This window comes from Apis florea, unplaced genomic scaffold, assembly GCF_048593485.1.
Source record: "Apis florea isolate Af1SG1 unplaced genomic scaffold, ASM4859348v1 contig_3158_pilon, whole genome shotgun sequence".
In the NCBI taxonomy this organism is placed as follows: domain Eukaryota; kingdom Metazoa; phylum Arthropoda; class Insecta; order Hymenoptera; family Apidae; genus Apis; species Apis florea.
The window spans coordinates 260,263-276,499 of NW_028256713.1; the positions used below are offsets into that span (position 1 = coordinate 260,263).

Consider the following 16,237-nt stretch of genomic DNA (forward strand, 5'->3'; position numbering starts at 1 on the left):
CCGAGGGAAGACAAAAGAGTATTAACGGAGCGGTGCCATCCTTCTCAACTTTCCTCTCCTCCCTCATCTTACACGAAGAAAGAATCCGCGCTAATAGAATCTGCGGTGCTTTATCTCCTCGCCCGCCTCTTATCTCCCGCACGCCAATTTTCGACTACTCCTCTCCTCCCTTTCCACCATTCTCCTCGACCTCTGACAATCGTGACAAGGAGGAGGAGGAGGAGGATTGCGTTCTCCCTGTTCGAGGAAAACGACAAATTCCATTCGCGTTCTCCCCTGTCATTACATCGGCCTCTTGTCTTTTTTAACGACTAGGTTTCAACGGGTATCGTTGTAAAAATTTTATTATTTCCATGGAGAGGTACGAAAATCATCGTCGTTTAAAAGAAAAAAGAGAGAGAGAGAGAAACTGGGCGACTGGATAAGGAAGGACGATCCGAAAAGGTTTTTGCAAAAAGGGAAGGATGATTCGACGTCCTTTCGTACCCGTGGAAAAGGTGAAGAGCAAGAAGAAGAAGAAGAAGAAGAAACAAGTGGCGGAGCAAGAAGTTAAGCTCGTTGACATCGCGCTCGTGAGGTCAGCCAACCAGAGTTCGATTCCCACCGATCCTACTTTCGTACTTACTTAACCACTTACTCGTCCGACTATAATTGCTCGCCATGTGTAGCATCTCCATGGGTATTACGGGATAATACGAATAAGATCGTGTGTCGTTCCACCATTCTTTCGAGGAAAAGTTGATAATGAATAACTTTCCATTGAACTCGTTGCGAACGTCGGAACGAACGTTAGTTGATATCCAGTCGATGATTGGAATCTCGCAACGTTGAGGATGAACACGAGAAGCTTGAGATATAGGATAATAAGAACAGAATTCGTTGAAAAAAATTTCCAAGAGTCTTATAGTTTCGATAATTAATATTTATTTTTACGCATGGTCGTCTCGTTATCGCGGTGTGGAATGTGCAAAACGTAGGATCGGCAAAGATTTTACAGTTACGAATCTGGTATGTAGTTAAAGGTGCACGCTTGATGTTTCTCTTTAGAAAATGATATACAGGTGTAATTCTTGGATTCGTTACTTCGATGCCACGTTGAATTAATCCAATGATAATTTTCATCCAGACGAGCGCGATATATCTAAAATCTTTTTACTTTATTTAAATTTTCCGGATATTTTTCTAACGCCACGGTGGTTCGAATGAAAGAGAGTGGCTGGACGAAATTATTCTTTTCCGATTTTGAGGTTAGATGGAGATTTTATATAAAAATATAATTGAACGTATGAAAAAATTAATGAAAAAAAATACACAATAGGAAGTGACAGGCAATTAAACTTTGGAAAGCGTTTCGAATTTGGCAAACGTACGATAAACTGGATCTTGAGAATTGGAAATGAATGTTGTTCTAAAGAAACGGATTGAGTTGAGAAAAAAAAAGTGTTTATCAAAAAAAGAAATTACGGCTATTCGCTACAAAATGTGCGCGAGAATTCTATTAAGAAAATTGATATTGCATATCAATCGGTCAAATCAATTAAAATTTGCTGCCTATTTCTCAAAGTATAATAAATAAACAATAATAGAAATGCATATATCGTAATATAAGATAGATTAGAATTAATCCATAAAGAATCTCTTAATATAGCTGACGAGTATATTAAACGAAATTAATTTTAGTATAGTTTTGCAAATATGGCGGTAAAGTAAAGTAAAAAGTTTCTACTTTTCGTGTATCCAACTCTTATCGCGAATGGAACGTCGAAAAAAATCATTACATTGCGTGAATTCTGTAAAAAAAAACTTATCGACAATTTATAACGATTTAAAATAGACTATCACAAAAACTATGGAAATAGCAAAGCGACCAGTTATCGATTAATTCTCTGCCTACTTAAAAGTTCTTACGATCGTTACACACTACAACTCGAAACAATTATTCTTGTAAATAAATTTGAAAATGAACTTCCTCCGCTCGATACGCATCATTCGAACCAGAGCGCCGTCATCTCGTTTCGTCACGCGCCGTCGTGCGCAACTGGCAACATCGATCGTTCGTTCATCCTCTCGATCCTTCCATCCTCTCCTCGTATCGAAAATTTATTTTTGAAATTGACGCGACACTCAACGTTTGGAAAAAGGAAGGAAGGAAGCATCTTCGATTCAAGCAACCGTGTCCAGAGAGACGGAAAAGGGCAGAATAGAAATGGTATCTGGGAACGCGGATCGAAAAGGAGTCCCAGCTTGATCCACATCGGTGGTATCGTCCGCAGAGGGAGTTTTGCAATGGCGTAAACGCGAATAAGCGGCCTCACCGCGTAATCTTCTCTCTGCGGTTTCGCGTCGCGCGGTACATTTTCCGTTAAAGCGTGACCGTAAAGAAACCCCCCCCCCCTCCTCTCTCTCTCTCTCTCTCTCTGTTAACGGACGTTCGTATTCAATTTTCGAATAAGAGAGTTATGCCGATTCCCTCCCCGCGCGGCGGAAAATTAAGTGGCGTGATGGCGGCGAAATTTTTTTTCCTTTTTTTCCCTCGATCGCTTCCTTCGATCGCTTTTCTAACTGAGGAGAAAAAAAAGGGGCATCGATTCGAACGGGACGGTTTATGGTCGTGTCTCGATTTCTTTTTTTCCCATCTGGAAACTATAACTACAGATGGACAGAGATGGAATCCGTTACGAGCAAATTGTTGTTTCCCCGACCGGTTAAACGCAATTTCGCTATTCCGTAAAGCGTGAAAACGCGTCTATGCGATTGCGACAAGTGTCACGTTCGAAGGAATTTTTAATCACTTTTTTCTTTCGAACGTTATTCCTTCGAGAACGAGTCGTATTGCGTTAAGACTCGTTAGTTACTAAACTCGAGTTAATAAATAAAAGTAACGGATCTGTCGCCTTTCTTGCGCTCGTTTTTCTTATCGATATTTCAAGAAACAAATTACAACGCGAACAAACTCCGTTCCAATACAACGTGTATTGCGAAACGTGAAAAAAAAAAAAAAAAAAAAAAACACGATCCTCCATCGATAAACTCAAATCGATCGAATAATATTACAATATATAGGGGGGGAAGGGAGAGAAAAAAAAAACGAAGAAAAAAAAAAGCGGATGGAAGTGTAGTGGTAATAGTGTAGTGGCACGGCCGTGTAATTATTACATCGTTCCAATCCAAGGTTTAGAACCACATTTCTCGCTTCTGTATCACACTCACGCCGTATTATGATTTTCTCCAGTCACACCCGATGAAACCTTGACGCCGCGATTATCGATCGATAATTAGCGCACACGATCGCTCGCGCCATGCACTCGCTCGTCTTCTCAAGCTTTTCTCGAATCGTGTAAATAATAATACGCTTACATATATGTACGTATATTCGTAAATGAAAAGGAATAACGAGAATGGCCGGTTTCAGGTTTTCGAGAGTTTGTTTAATTGCGCGATGAATTTATCCTGAGCTCGATCTCTCGAACGTTCGCGCAACACCGGATCAGGAGGTGGAGTTTGAATTTTTTCAATTACACTGTCGATTACACGTGTTTTATGAAAATGACACAAGAATTGACGCAATCGACGTTGGGAAAAAATTTAAGAATTGTATCGGCGATTCTAGTGTGTCGGTCGGAATCGTGACGGTGTTTCGCTCCGTTTATAAATGATAGAGCCTGGGAAAAAAAAAGGAAGAGGAAAATTAGGGACGTAATAGCAGGAGGAAGTTTGATTCAGAGGATATCTTTTTTTTTTTTTTTTTTTTTTGGATGCGTTGAAATGATTTTATACTAATCAGTAACAATCAGTGGGAGATTGATTTTAGAGCGTTCTTGAAGTTGGAACACTTTTTCTCGATTTAGAAAAAGTTTAACGTGATTTTTATCTTGATTTAAACGAATAATTTTTTCGTATCTAGAGTCGTTCGATTAAGAGACATTTGTTTCCTTTCGATCGAGCGTTACAAATTAATTTTTATAGTGAAGAAAGTTTGAAAGTTTTAATTATTTGTTTTTTAAACTATACTTTTGTACTCCGCTCACCGATCTTCGATGTTTTGCTATCTTATTTCCATACTCAAGTATAACGTGTACAGTTCTAAAGTTATTTATTTCAATAAATATCCCTGTGATGTAAACGCACAATAACAAGTTACAATAACAAAACTTACAACTTTCTATAAATTTCTTCTTTCTACGAAAGAAAGAAAGAAAGAAAGAAATGCGTATTTTCGTCATTCCTGAGAAAAAGAAGAAGAAGAAGAAGAAAAAAAGGATGGTAAGAGGAAGCACGGTTTGCGTATGAATGGTGGCGGAGAAAAAACATGGAAGGGTGAAGAAAAACACTTGAGGACGACCTGTTTGTCGGGGGAGGGCGAGGCGAGGTTAGCCGGTGGTGGAACGTAGTAGTAAACGGAAATGTCATTGCCACGCTTCGACGCGACGACGAAGAAGAGCGGAGGGTTGCTTTTTATGAAAGGAGGAGAGACGATAGGGGAGAAAAAAAGAAGAATCCACCGGCCACATGGCGCTATGCATATACATATATATATATATATACACGCCATCGTCGTAAACTGTCAACGATACTACGGCTTGTGTCCTGTTAGAACAGAATCTTCCTCCTCTCTCCCTTTTTCTGCCCCTTCTTGTGCCCCCTCCCAGTTTTTTCCCCACTCGTCGCCTCTCTCGAAGCGGTGAACTCTTTGCCTCAGCTATAAGAAGAAAGACATCTGCTGTGCAAAACTTTTACGTATCGAGCATTTCTCTCCAAATCGATGGATTTCTATCCAAAGATTAGAACTAACTAGATTAGAACTCCTCCAGTATTGCAGGATCAATCGAAAAGGTGGCTGTCGAAAATAATGATTGAAAACAACGTTCAACCGTTCGAAGGACGATCGGTGAATGGAAGGAATTTACGCGAAATCGGTGGCCCAAGGAAAGGATCGTATTCCTCTCGCCCCAAAGGGAATTCTGCCGGCATTTCTTGCCTGCGAATGCCCACACGTGGCCGACAGACGCGGCCTAGGTTCCGGCCTAATTGCTCCCCAGCCAAAGCCTTACATTTTCGATCGACCCACTCTCCCCTCCCCCCCTACGATTTTTCGATCATTATCCCCGACCGCCCTCTCTTCCGATCCAAAGCCCCCCCTGCCTCATTTCCACGCCTTCGGCTCCTCCGATTCTCCGGATTTCGAACCCGCATCCTCTCAAAGATTAACGAGACTGGTCGCCTCCTACGAATCGGTTTATTATCGAAGGTGGAGAGGGGAAAAAATGTATGTATATATCCATGAATGATTACAAAACGAAGCACTTTTCGATGCGAGAAGAGTATATCTCGAATAAAATACTTGATTATCTCGAAAATTGACGACGAAATTTGCAACGAGTTGATCTTATTGCCTGCCTCCAAAGGAGGCAGAATCGTGGATGCGAGCGATTTCACAGAGTTTCTCGTAGCCGCTACGAGTCGAGACACGATTTTCACACGAGATTTTTCTCTCACGTTTATGTCGTTACGACGGATGGGTTGGTTGGTCCCGTGTGTCCGTTAACGGCCGTAACAGCGCTCTCAGAATGTTAAACTCGGCGACGTATCACGAGCCCATTAGCTTATCAATGAGCAACCCCTTGAGTATTGGGGGAGTACGAAAATAAACTCGTGGAACCCCGTGAGAACCTCGCCCACCTTTCGCCGCTGCTCCCTTTCTCCCATACCTTCTCACACTTAACACCGCGTGTTACAGACGCGTCGCACATGGCATCGCTTCGTCGTCGACGTCGTAGTCGACGTCGTTCACGGCGAACGACAAAAACCGTAACAGGCGACGTATGGCGGGTGTAAAAAGGGCTTACTAAAGTTTATTGTGTACAACAAACGGTTAAGTATCCCGCCTCGAACACGCTCGATCGACATTTTAACAATTTCTCCTCTTTTTATCCCTCGTGATTAATATTCGTAATATACGGTGAAATCACGAGTAGTGATTCAAAAAAAAAAAAAAAAAGGAAAGAAAATATACTAATTGGACGAACGGGTCGAAAGAACGTGAGAAATAAATCTAAACTAGTTTCAAAGATATCGATGTCGCGTGCTCGTTTCAAGAATGATCAATTTGGAGGCAAAATGGACGAGTCTGCGACTATCGACTAACTTTCCAAGCGACGATTTATCCTTCCTTATGCCTCTCGAGAGATGCAACATTTGAACAAGTTCCACGCGACCCGTCGCTTTTCCAGTTTCATGCACGCGTTCCCTCTGCGAAAAGAAGAAGAAAAAGAAGAGGAAGAAGGAGGAGAAGAAGAAGAAGAAGAAGAAGAAGGGGTCGACGAAGCTGCGGTCATCCACGGCGTCACCGCAAGTCGCGTGTTTTTAAAAAACACCCGATTGGGTGTAGTACGGGCATTTTTCTCGAGCAACGATACCCTCTCTCCCTTTCCTCTACGTGTCGTCGACGTCGCGTTTACGATCGACGACCGCACGGGCCAGTGTTACGTTTCAGAAACCGCAGAGAACACGTCGTTCCACGCTCATGGGAACACTCCTCGACACCTCTTCCTTTCCTTCCTCAGAATTTGAATCCGTTCCCATCTTATCGAACGATTGTTAACAAATCTCGTAATCGCATTCGAAACGATGATGCCTCGTGGAAAAAAAGAAGGGTGTGCAACCAAACGTTTTCTTCTTTGACCGACGATCCTATAAATTATGGATTAGTTATGGGAAAAAGGACGTAACGATAACAATAATGGAAAAGAGAAAGGAGATTTGTAACGTAATTTCTCAAAATTCGTAGATGGCCATCTTGTCAAAGAGATGCTTCGAAATTATGAATCGATCACGAATGTAGAAAGAGGTTCTAATTAGAAGCTAATGAAGAACGATCGGGTAATCGGATATCGGAGCAAACAAGGGTTTTCCTCCGTGTTTACGCGGACCGCAGAAAAGCCTCCCCTCGGCAGAGCTAAGCGGCAGCCCCTCCCAAGCCCGCAGTCACATTATCCACGTGGGAAGCTTTTACTCCCTGTCACCACCTTCCCATTCATAGAACCACTTATCCGCGTAGTACCTTCCTCAACGGCCTCTCGATTGTCCTTGCCTCGAATGCCGAATGGTCATCGATCCTGTCAACGAAATCGGACGCCTCGTCTTTTGTTCCCGCTCGCCGTGCAATGAATATCGATCGCGTCGAATCGAGACACGTGCTTCGAATCTATCCGTTACGTAACTCGCTCGTTGATAAAACCACCATCTGTTTACCCACGATTTCCATCGAGATCCAATCCATTTTATAATGGAATAACTTTATTACATCGAGATTTTCTCAAATTCTCAACCCACTTTATAAACTCTGAAAGTTTCGAGAGAGAGAGAGAGAGAGAGAGAGAGAAAAGTATCCCATCAAATAACTTTTAATGGAATAACGTTATATACGACCAATTATTCCAACTCAAACTCTCTGGAGAAAAGAAGAGAAGAGAAGAAGAAAAAGAAAAAAAAAAAGTGGAGTGTATGGAATCGACTCGATTGAATTATAAGACGCAGGGGCGATTGCTCAATCAAGAACTCTATCCCGAAGCTGGCGATACCTGGTTGGTCAACGAGCGGTCACGATCGAATCGCGACATCTTTCGACTCCCTCGGATTCTTATCTCTTCCCTTAATTGATCGCGTCCGTTGACCCTTAATTATTCGACGATTCCCCCCTCCTCTTTGACCCTCGATCCAACCCCTTCCCACACGTTGCCTCGCGTCGAGAAACGGCGACGCGCTTCTCCCTTAATGGATGCTAATTCGACCACCGTTTCGCGGTGCCGTTTCTTAATTAGCGGTCCTCACGAGCGCCGGCTACCGATCAGTGTCCCGAGCTAATTACACGCTTCTAGACCGATCTCGCGAGGAGATCGAGGCCCTCGTCGTCCTTTTCCCCGATTTCTTTCTTTTTTCCCCCTTTTTTTTTTCTCCCGTCCGCCACCGTCGAGTTTTCTGGCTCGCCATCGCGGTTTTTGGTCATCCGCGCCGATGACGAGGTCGGCCAAGTAGAAGCAGTTTTCGAGCAGTGGAGGAGGAGAGAGAGAGAGAGAGAGAGTCCGGTCCATTAACATTCGGCGCGGCAAATTACAAGCCGAGACACTAATGGATCCAGCACGGGCGGTCCTTGGTCCATTGATGGTGGGTGGTGATGGTGATGGTGATGGCAGCGGTAGTGATGGTGGCAGTCGTGATGCTTCGCCTCGACGTCTCTTCTCTCTTTCCTTCTCTTCTCTCCTTCTCCTCCCGACTCTCTGTCATTTTGCGGGACCGAGTCGAAGATGAGTTTTCGCGATACGTCTTACCGCGGTCAGAGAGAGAGAGAGAGAGAGAGTTCGTCGAACAGCGATAGATTCCATTCTCTCCCTCTCCCTCTCCCGTGACATCTTCTTGATCCTCGTTTCTTTCCACGTTTCTTTCTTTTTTTTTTTTTTTTTTTTTGTACATCTCTCTTGCCTCCGAGGTGGCGGACAAAGCGGTTCCCTTTTAAGAAGCGAGCGGAAAGGGATGGCGAAATTTCGATTTCGGCTCCAATTATCAATTTTACAGACTGCGTAATTCATTCGGAATATTAAACGATCCGATCTTTCCCAGTTTGGAAAGGTTTCGAAAAGCTGTGTCGATCGAATATTTTCGTATATATTTCGCGACATTCGATTCTCTCGGAACCTCTTTTCCACATTTTTCTCGTGGCGGAACCTCTCGTTTTCCACGGTTTAGACTCGCGATTAATAAATATGCAAGGACGTCGAGCGCTTTCGAGGGAAGGAGTGGCCGCGAGAAGGAGCTGTATCCGTGTATCGATCCGTGAGGAGGAAAATGTAGGTCGAAACGAAAGAGTCGCATGTACTACACGACAAGCAGGAGCCGTCAGTCCACTCGTCTCTCCCCATCTCTCTCGTTCCAATTTTCGATCGAGAATGGGATTGGGGATCGATCGAAAAATTAGGCACGATTTCGGCGTGGGGATTGGAAAAAGTGGCGAAGTGCAGCTTCGGCAAAAAAACGCATCGATATCGAGCGGTGGTTAACGCGGGCGACCAAGCGTGGTGGTGGATGGCGGGCCTGCCTTTTACCTCGTCCCATCGCGTTCCTTCCCCGCCCGACCCCCGGGCCTTCTTGCGCTTCCGCTTTTTACCCCCGGCATCTCCCGGTAATTCGAGCTCGTGCCAAAAGAAGTGGCGGGGAATTCGCCGCGGCCGAATGCGCTCCAATTCGATGGTTCCGCTCCCAAATCTGACCATCCTTCTCCCTCCCTTATTACCTTCGTACTATTTGCTCTCCACCGCGTTTCTTATTAACCTCGCTCTCCATCCTTTTCGCGCTCTTCCTTTCTTCGTCCTTCGTGGATAGACAGAGACGCGAATTTTTGCGAGGAATTGATCCGCGGTGAAAATGTGCAAAAAGAGAAAAACTTTTCTCAAAATTAACACGGGATATTTATAACTTCTGAACGCGGTCACTTTTAATTGGAGTCAAATAACGGAATATATAATGATACGATATAATTGTCTTATTTTTCATCATTTTAAGGGCAAATAGTAAAAAGTATACTTTGTGTCCGTTGTTGGAAAAAAACGTCATGTAACACAAGGTAAACCGACTTTAATAACGAAAGGGTTAATTTTCGCGCGGGGAAAGGAAGAAAGATTCCTTTTTACGGGGATATAAACGGTGCCCGATCGTGTGCCATTCGTAAAAAAGGCGAAATCGTCACCGCCGGTCGGGTCACGATTTTAGAAATTGTCGTGAAATTGTCGGCCGAGGCGAACAATGGCCGAGGAGAAGATGCTGGTCAATTTGCGATCCTCGTTTTGCTCGCGCTTCGTTTTCCGTCGGGCTGCGACTGCGATGTTATTACAGGCTAAGTGGACGGATTCGTAATGACACCGGAGGCTGCCATTTTAGCCGCTTTAAGTGCCGCGCACGGTATCGGCCAGGGATGACGGGTAGTTCGCTTTAGATTTTTTTCTCTCCCTCTTTCCCTTTCTCTCTCTCTCTCTCTCTCTCTCGCCTCTGTTTCCTATTTCCCATTTTCGATCGACTGGTTGGAAGGAAACGATCCTTCCTCTTTTATCGTTCGTAATCTCGCCGCTCGATCTTTAAGACCGGAAATTCGATTACGGTACTCGAAGTGGTTCTAAGAATCGCGAAAACGACTATGCAAGATCCCTGGCAAGATGTAAAATGTTTTCCATTCGACGGTTAAAAATAATAACGGTAGATAAAAAAAGTGTTCAACCATTTATTTTGTAACTGGATCTGTGTGTGGATTCACTGTGTCGTGAACCATGTCTTTTTAAAATTGAGAAAAAAATTTTTCTGCTTGAAGGGAAAATGAGAAAGGAAGAATTGGGCTGCGCGCAATTTCAGATGCTCGTTTAGATAAGGAGTGGCGCGGTCCCGGTCGTTCGTCGTGTCGGGCGAGGAGGGGAGAGACAATTTCGGCGAGCGAACGAACTATCCGTTCGTTTCCGGGCTATGCGTGGCGATAAATTCGCGCGGAAATCGCGATTATCCATCTTTCTTCTCGGACACCACTTTTTCGCCGCCATCGAGCTTTATTAATCGCCCGCGAACCACCTCAACTTCTGCGTCTCGGTCGGTGCAATAAAATTTTTACGGTACCTGGGCTTGGCATTCCTCCAATTCCTCCCTTCCTTTACGACCGTTGTTTAAGAAGTTTAGGACTTTGTCAGCGAGAAATTTTCAATCAACGAAAAAAAAGAAAAAGAAAAACACGTTTAACACACGCAAAAATTACGTTATGTCAACGATCGAAGCGAAACTTCGATTCGGATTCGCCGTTCGATTGTAACTGTTGTAATTTTTATAAAAAGTTAATTTGCACGGTATAACGATTGAAAATACGATTTTACGAATATTTAGAAAAATAAGGAAAAAAACGTTTAAAAAAATTACGTATTTTGCATATTCGCGTATAGAGAGAGATTCGTTTCATGGGTGAGACGGGTGGGAATATATTTATTATAACAAATTCGTGCTTCCTACGCGCAACATATGTTCCTTAATGAGCGGCGGCGAGGAAAGAACGCGAATATCTCTAAATACTGTTCCGTCTAATTTATCGTGTGAATGGGAGGCGAGAACTAGGAAGAGAGCACGGAAATTGACATGGAACCAGCGCAAACTTTGCACTCCCACGTAGCGTTAGGACACATGATTCATCGGCATCGTCTTAATTGTCTTATTTCGTCGAGCGGCGAAAGTAGGGGGAAAAAAAAAAATTTCGTCGCCAATTCGATCGATCGACAAACGCGTGATTTATGGATCGAATATTTTCTTTCCGCAGAGAGAGAGAGAGAGAGAAACACTTGTTTGTTTTTTTTCATATTTGCCCAGAGGATTTTCTGTGCTCGTGTTTTACCAACCAATTAGAACGTATCTACGAGATATCATAGCGCGTTTAGATCCCAAAAATGGGATGAATTACTACTACTGGAAAGATGGTTTGAGTTATTAATTAACACGTGTAATATCTTTCTCGCGTGGAAGGACGACGATCGAAACGGGACGGTCGATAATTTTACGACTCGACGCCGAGTTTTTTTGGAAAACATTAATCCGTTCGATTCTATGATTTTATCTTCAATTGTTCGAGCGTATTTTTTTTTTTTTTTTTTTTTTTTTGATTTTACTTTTATTCGTATCCGTATCGTTTCGAAAGCTCTATCGTTACACGTTCCACGATTAGTTTAACGTTTTAGCGCTCTGTAAACACCGCGTGTGTTTAACAAGGCTTGGTGAAACCCTAAACGCACACCGCAGAAAACAGTTTAAACAGTTTTGTAACCGAAGACCCTCGCAATTAACTGGCGAGTCGCTGGGCGAGTCGCTCAAAACTCTCTGCGCGCGTCTCTTTCAACGTTGCACAATTATTATTACGCGAAATTATATATTTCTCTCGTTTAAATTTTTTCCTTTTCTCGCATTTACCTCTCTCTCTCTTTTCTATCTCCGTCTTCGATCCATTTCTTTTTTCCTTTCTTTATATCGTAACCGAGCAAAATCACCTACAATTTCCTCGTTTTCGTTCTTTTTTTTTTTCACGTTCGTTTCACTTTATTTTCTAAAAATAACAACGTTCCAAACCTTGCTGAATGCACGACGTTCCACCATCTTATCTACGTATATCGAGTTCTATATCTATAAAAAGATAAAGCAACGATCCGACGATCATCCGCCAGTAGCGGGATTAGTTGGGAGCAATTTGCATGGAAACGCGAGTTGATCGAGCGATACTCGAAGGTGGAGGCATCCTTCGATTCGAGATCGAGATCTCGTATGCCGATCGATTTATCAAGGAGCGAGCATTGCCTCGTAACGAACCATCATGATTGAAATTGCACGATACATCGACGATGATTCCTGTCGTTCGCCAACAAGCCACGTGAATCCTATCCCGCTAATTGCTAATTGTTTGTATCGCGTTGCTTCGTGAGAATGGGTATCGTAAAAATGTTGGTTGGCCAGACAACTCTTTCTTTCTGGCGAGGGATAGCGAAAATTCGGCGAGCTTTATGACTTTATTGTCAATCGTAAAAATCCCTTGTGGAAGAATTCGTCGCGATTCTTGCCGAAAATTCTCCGGAACGTTATGCGAAGAATGGATGAAAGGGGAATCAACGTATCGTGGTGGATGGACGATTTTACAAGAAACGATTCATTTCGGGTTTACAACTTTTTAAGAGATTCGAGGAACAAGGATTCTCCTGTATTAAAAAAAATTTCACCACGAGAATAACATTCCTTCGCGTGTCTTTTTTAGATTATCGCTCACCTTGCCATTTCGCGCAAAATATAAAAGGGAAAAAAATGGCAACAGGCAAGTGTTGTTCCCTCGCGCGTGTCTCAATTTCTTGCAGCGTGTACATCGCCTCGCCTCTATTTTTGCCCGCGAAACCTGGAAATATCCGACCGACACAAATCATCGGAACCAGAATCCCCCACCCGATGAATCCACCTTCTTGCTCCGTGTATTATGCCCCCTCCTCTCATTTTTGCGGAATCGATCTGGCCACCGACCCGGCATAATTCAGTGTTTCCTCGTTGTCGTCGCACGGATCCACCGCATTCCGGCCCGCTGTTTACAGACCTCGAGTCCTGATCCTCGCCGCAACTACGAGTCGTCCTTCCGTTTTCTTCCATTTTCTTCTGGATCGATCCTTATGGGCCGCCGCGTATAGAAACGGTGGCGGGAAGAAGAACACCTGGTATCGCGGTACATCCTTCGAATTAATTCCTTTTTGCAGTGGATTTTCTTTCCTCCTTCTCCTCTTCTCTCTCGGTCTTATTGGATCGGATGAAAACGTGTTTAAGCAACCGATTTGCAATCCGGAGAAACGCGTTATTCGATGAAAGTTCGATTGGATTTTCTTCCGTGATTACGTATGCAGGGATTTTGGTTAATTGGAGGTGTCGTTTTATGGAATATTTGCAGTTTCTATTATTTCGTTGAAAATTTAATTCCATCGATGAAAGTTGGACGTTTTGATGGTATCGTTTCATTAAAAACTTTATTCCATCCGTAATAATTGACACCGTCCGTTCAAAGGATCGGGAGAAGCGTATCCAAAATTATATTTCCTCGAACGATATTCGTTGGAAACGATTCGCTTCCTACCTGTTTTCGCCTCGTGGAAGATTTTTTCGATCGTCGGCGGGCGATAAGACGAAATTTAAGGGGCGTGCGCTGGTAGATGGCGATTGATACGCACGTCGGGCGGCGAATAAATGTTGGCGGCGTGTCGCGGTGCCGCCTCGACGTTGCCCATTACCGGAGGGAACGGTCAACCATAAAGTGGCTCCGTTTCATCTTCTTTCAAGAACAACGTTCGCTCCCCCCTCCCCCAACGCGAGAGAGAGGCAACAAAGCGGAACGATGATGCTACCGGACGGAACTTTACTGCCCGTGAAGCCCCTGATTGATACACGCTGCGCGTACACTCTTTCGTGCAATCATATTCGCGTGCAAGATGAATACACACGCGAGCTTCCACTCGTCTCGATCTCGTCTCGATTTCCCATCTTTTTTCTTCTTTTCTCCCATCCGCGTCGAATGTGGAGGAGGAGGGGATGACAATTCGGCGCGAGGAAGAAAAAAGAGAGAAGGAGCGGAAGAAGCGTGTTTCTCGTCAAATCATGTGGGCACGTTGCCTGTCCCACATTCGTTAATAAAATTACCGCCCGTTTCCATAGAGCGATATATAGTATAATTACAGCGTACTTGACACGATATCTGCGTGGACGCGATCGTGCGATGCGATTACAGCCTGTCGCTGTAATAGAACGTCGCATAAAATATCGCGCAACAACGGAACTTGAAAACGATCGACACGCGTGTGCCCGCAACCTCGAAACGAAAGAACGAAGCGATCGAACTCTCTTTCTCTGAAATGATACGTCCAGCAGGAGGAAAAAGGGAGGGAGTTTCCTTTGGTGGCACCACGGTGGGTTCGTTACGTCGGCTTAGAAGGGAATATTCACGGATAGAAGTCAATAAATCGAAGCGATGGTGGTGAACGCGGGGCCGGCAGTCCATAGAAGAAACTCGGTGCCGGCGAGTAATGGCCGTGGAATCGTCGCTTCCGTTTATAGAGATACCGGCTGCGGCCTTCTAAGCGTACACACACGAGATAGAATCCCCAGACAGAAGAAGAAGAAGAAGAAGAAGCAACGACGAGAGCTGCGTGAAGCAACGAGCCGCGGAACCAGCTGCGCGCTCAACAATGGACACCGATACGTTCTTGTCTTTTAAACTCTCCTTCACTCGCATTTTTACTCGTAGCTTATTCGACTTGGAGAAGGTGCCTCCTCGCGCGGCTAAAACGGATAAAGATGGAATTTCGCGGAGGTGGAATCCTCTCCGGAGGCGATCCGTACGAACGATTATGGCGTCGATCGTTCGTTAACCCTCGTTTACACTCGTATCTGCTCGCTATAGTTACTATTATATTAGTTTCTAATGGGCTCTCTTGTTACGATGTTTTCTTCTAATCTCTGCCTAAATGTCTATAAATAAAATTTCGAAAAATCGAAATACAGATTATAATAAGATACACGTGCAATATAGATTTTCAAGGGATAAAATTTAACTCGTAACATATTATATCCGAAAAATACGAGTGCAAAGGATCGATTAGGCGTGACGTAAAAATCGCTGTCGATCGATTTGCAAATCGATCGAGGTTTCTCCACCGACCGGATCCACTTGAGCGAGGCGAATTCCACGAGAACTTCGACGATTTCGACGACGCACTCGAACGAGTCATTCCCCTCCAATTTGTCCACCGTAGGAAATATTCGATCGGTGAAACGTGGAAGAGAAATCGATTAACAACGATCGAACGAGTTATCCTTAAGGAGAGACTACCTCTTTCTATCGAGAATGATCCATCGAGAGGGCGCCTCTGAATCGTTGAAAACCGTTAGAAGCTGTTTGGAACAAAGGATTGTTGGTGGTAGATGGTCTCTCGACGACGTACCCTTTTCGGATCGTGGACCAAGCTGATGAGTCCTCCTGATGAGAAATCTTTTTGCTCGAAACCATTTTGCGGTTTGCCTGGAGTCGCGTTTCGAGGGCCATTTTATAGGACACGCGCTGCTAGTTGGACGGAAGCGAGCGATCATCGCGCGGGGCGACAAAGGAGAGGTTTAATTAGGGAGAGAAGAGGGTCGATTCGCGAAACCTGAATGGATTTTTCTCTGAATGAATGTCTGGGGGAGGAGGTTTTGAACGAATCGCGCAATATTAGATACGCGCCCTGTAATGATACGTATTGGCCGCAAACCCTTCCGCTTTCCGGGCCTTTCGTGGAACCCTCGACCGCAATCGCATTCCATTTCGCATTAGAGGGTGAGACTGCAGACTTGGACGTAAAAAGAAGTCTTTTTTCCACCAAAGTTGTGAAAAAAGAAAGGGAGGAAAAGTTTTTTTGATGACCCGTTTGTTTCTCGTCTTTCGAAAAGTTTGAACGACGATGAAAAATCAAGAAAATTTTTCTCCTATTAGGTTTTTCTTGTGATGGTTCTGAAGGAAAACGGTACATATTCGAAAGTGACTAACTTTTTCCAATGACCAAGTCCAATCGATCACAGCTTCTCGAGCGTCGAATATTTTATCTTTTAAACAAGTGATGATCGATTGGTGAAATATGATGGATGGGTTAAGGTTTCACATATTTCGATTCGAGCC

General features: G+C 44.0%; 1 protein-coding gene across 1 annotated transcript in view; it reads left to right on the forward strand.

Annotated features, from left to right (window-relative positions):
* Positions 1–16,237, forward strand: part of N (neurogenic locus Notch protein) — a 203,936-nt gene that overhangs the window by 53,730 nt on the left and 133,969 nt on the right. The gene's annotated exons all lie outside the window — the stretch shown is intronic.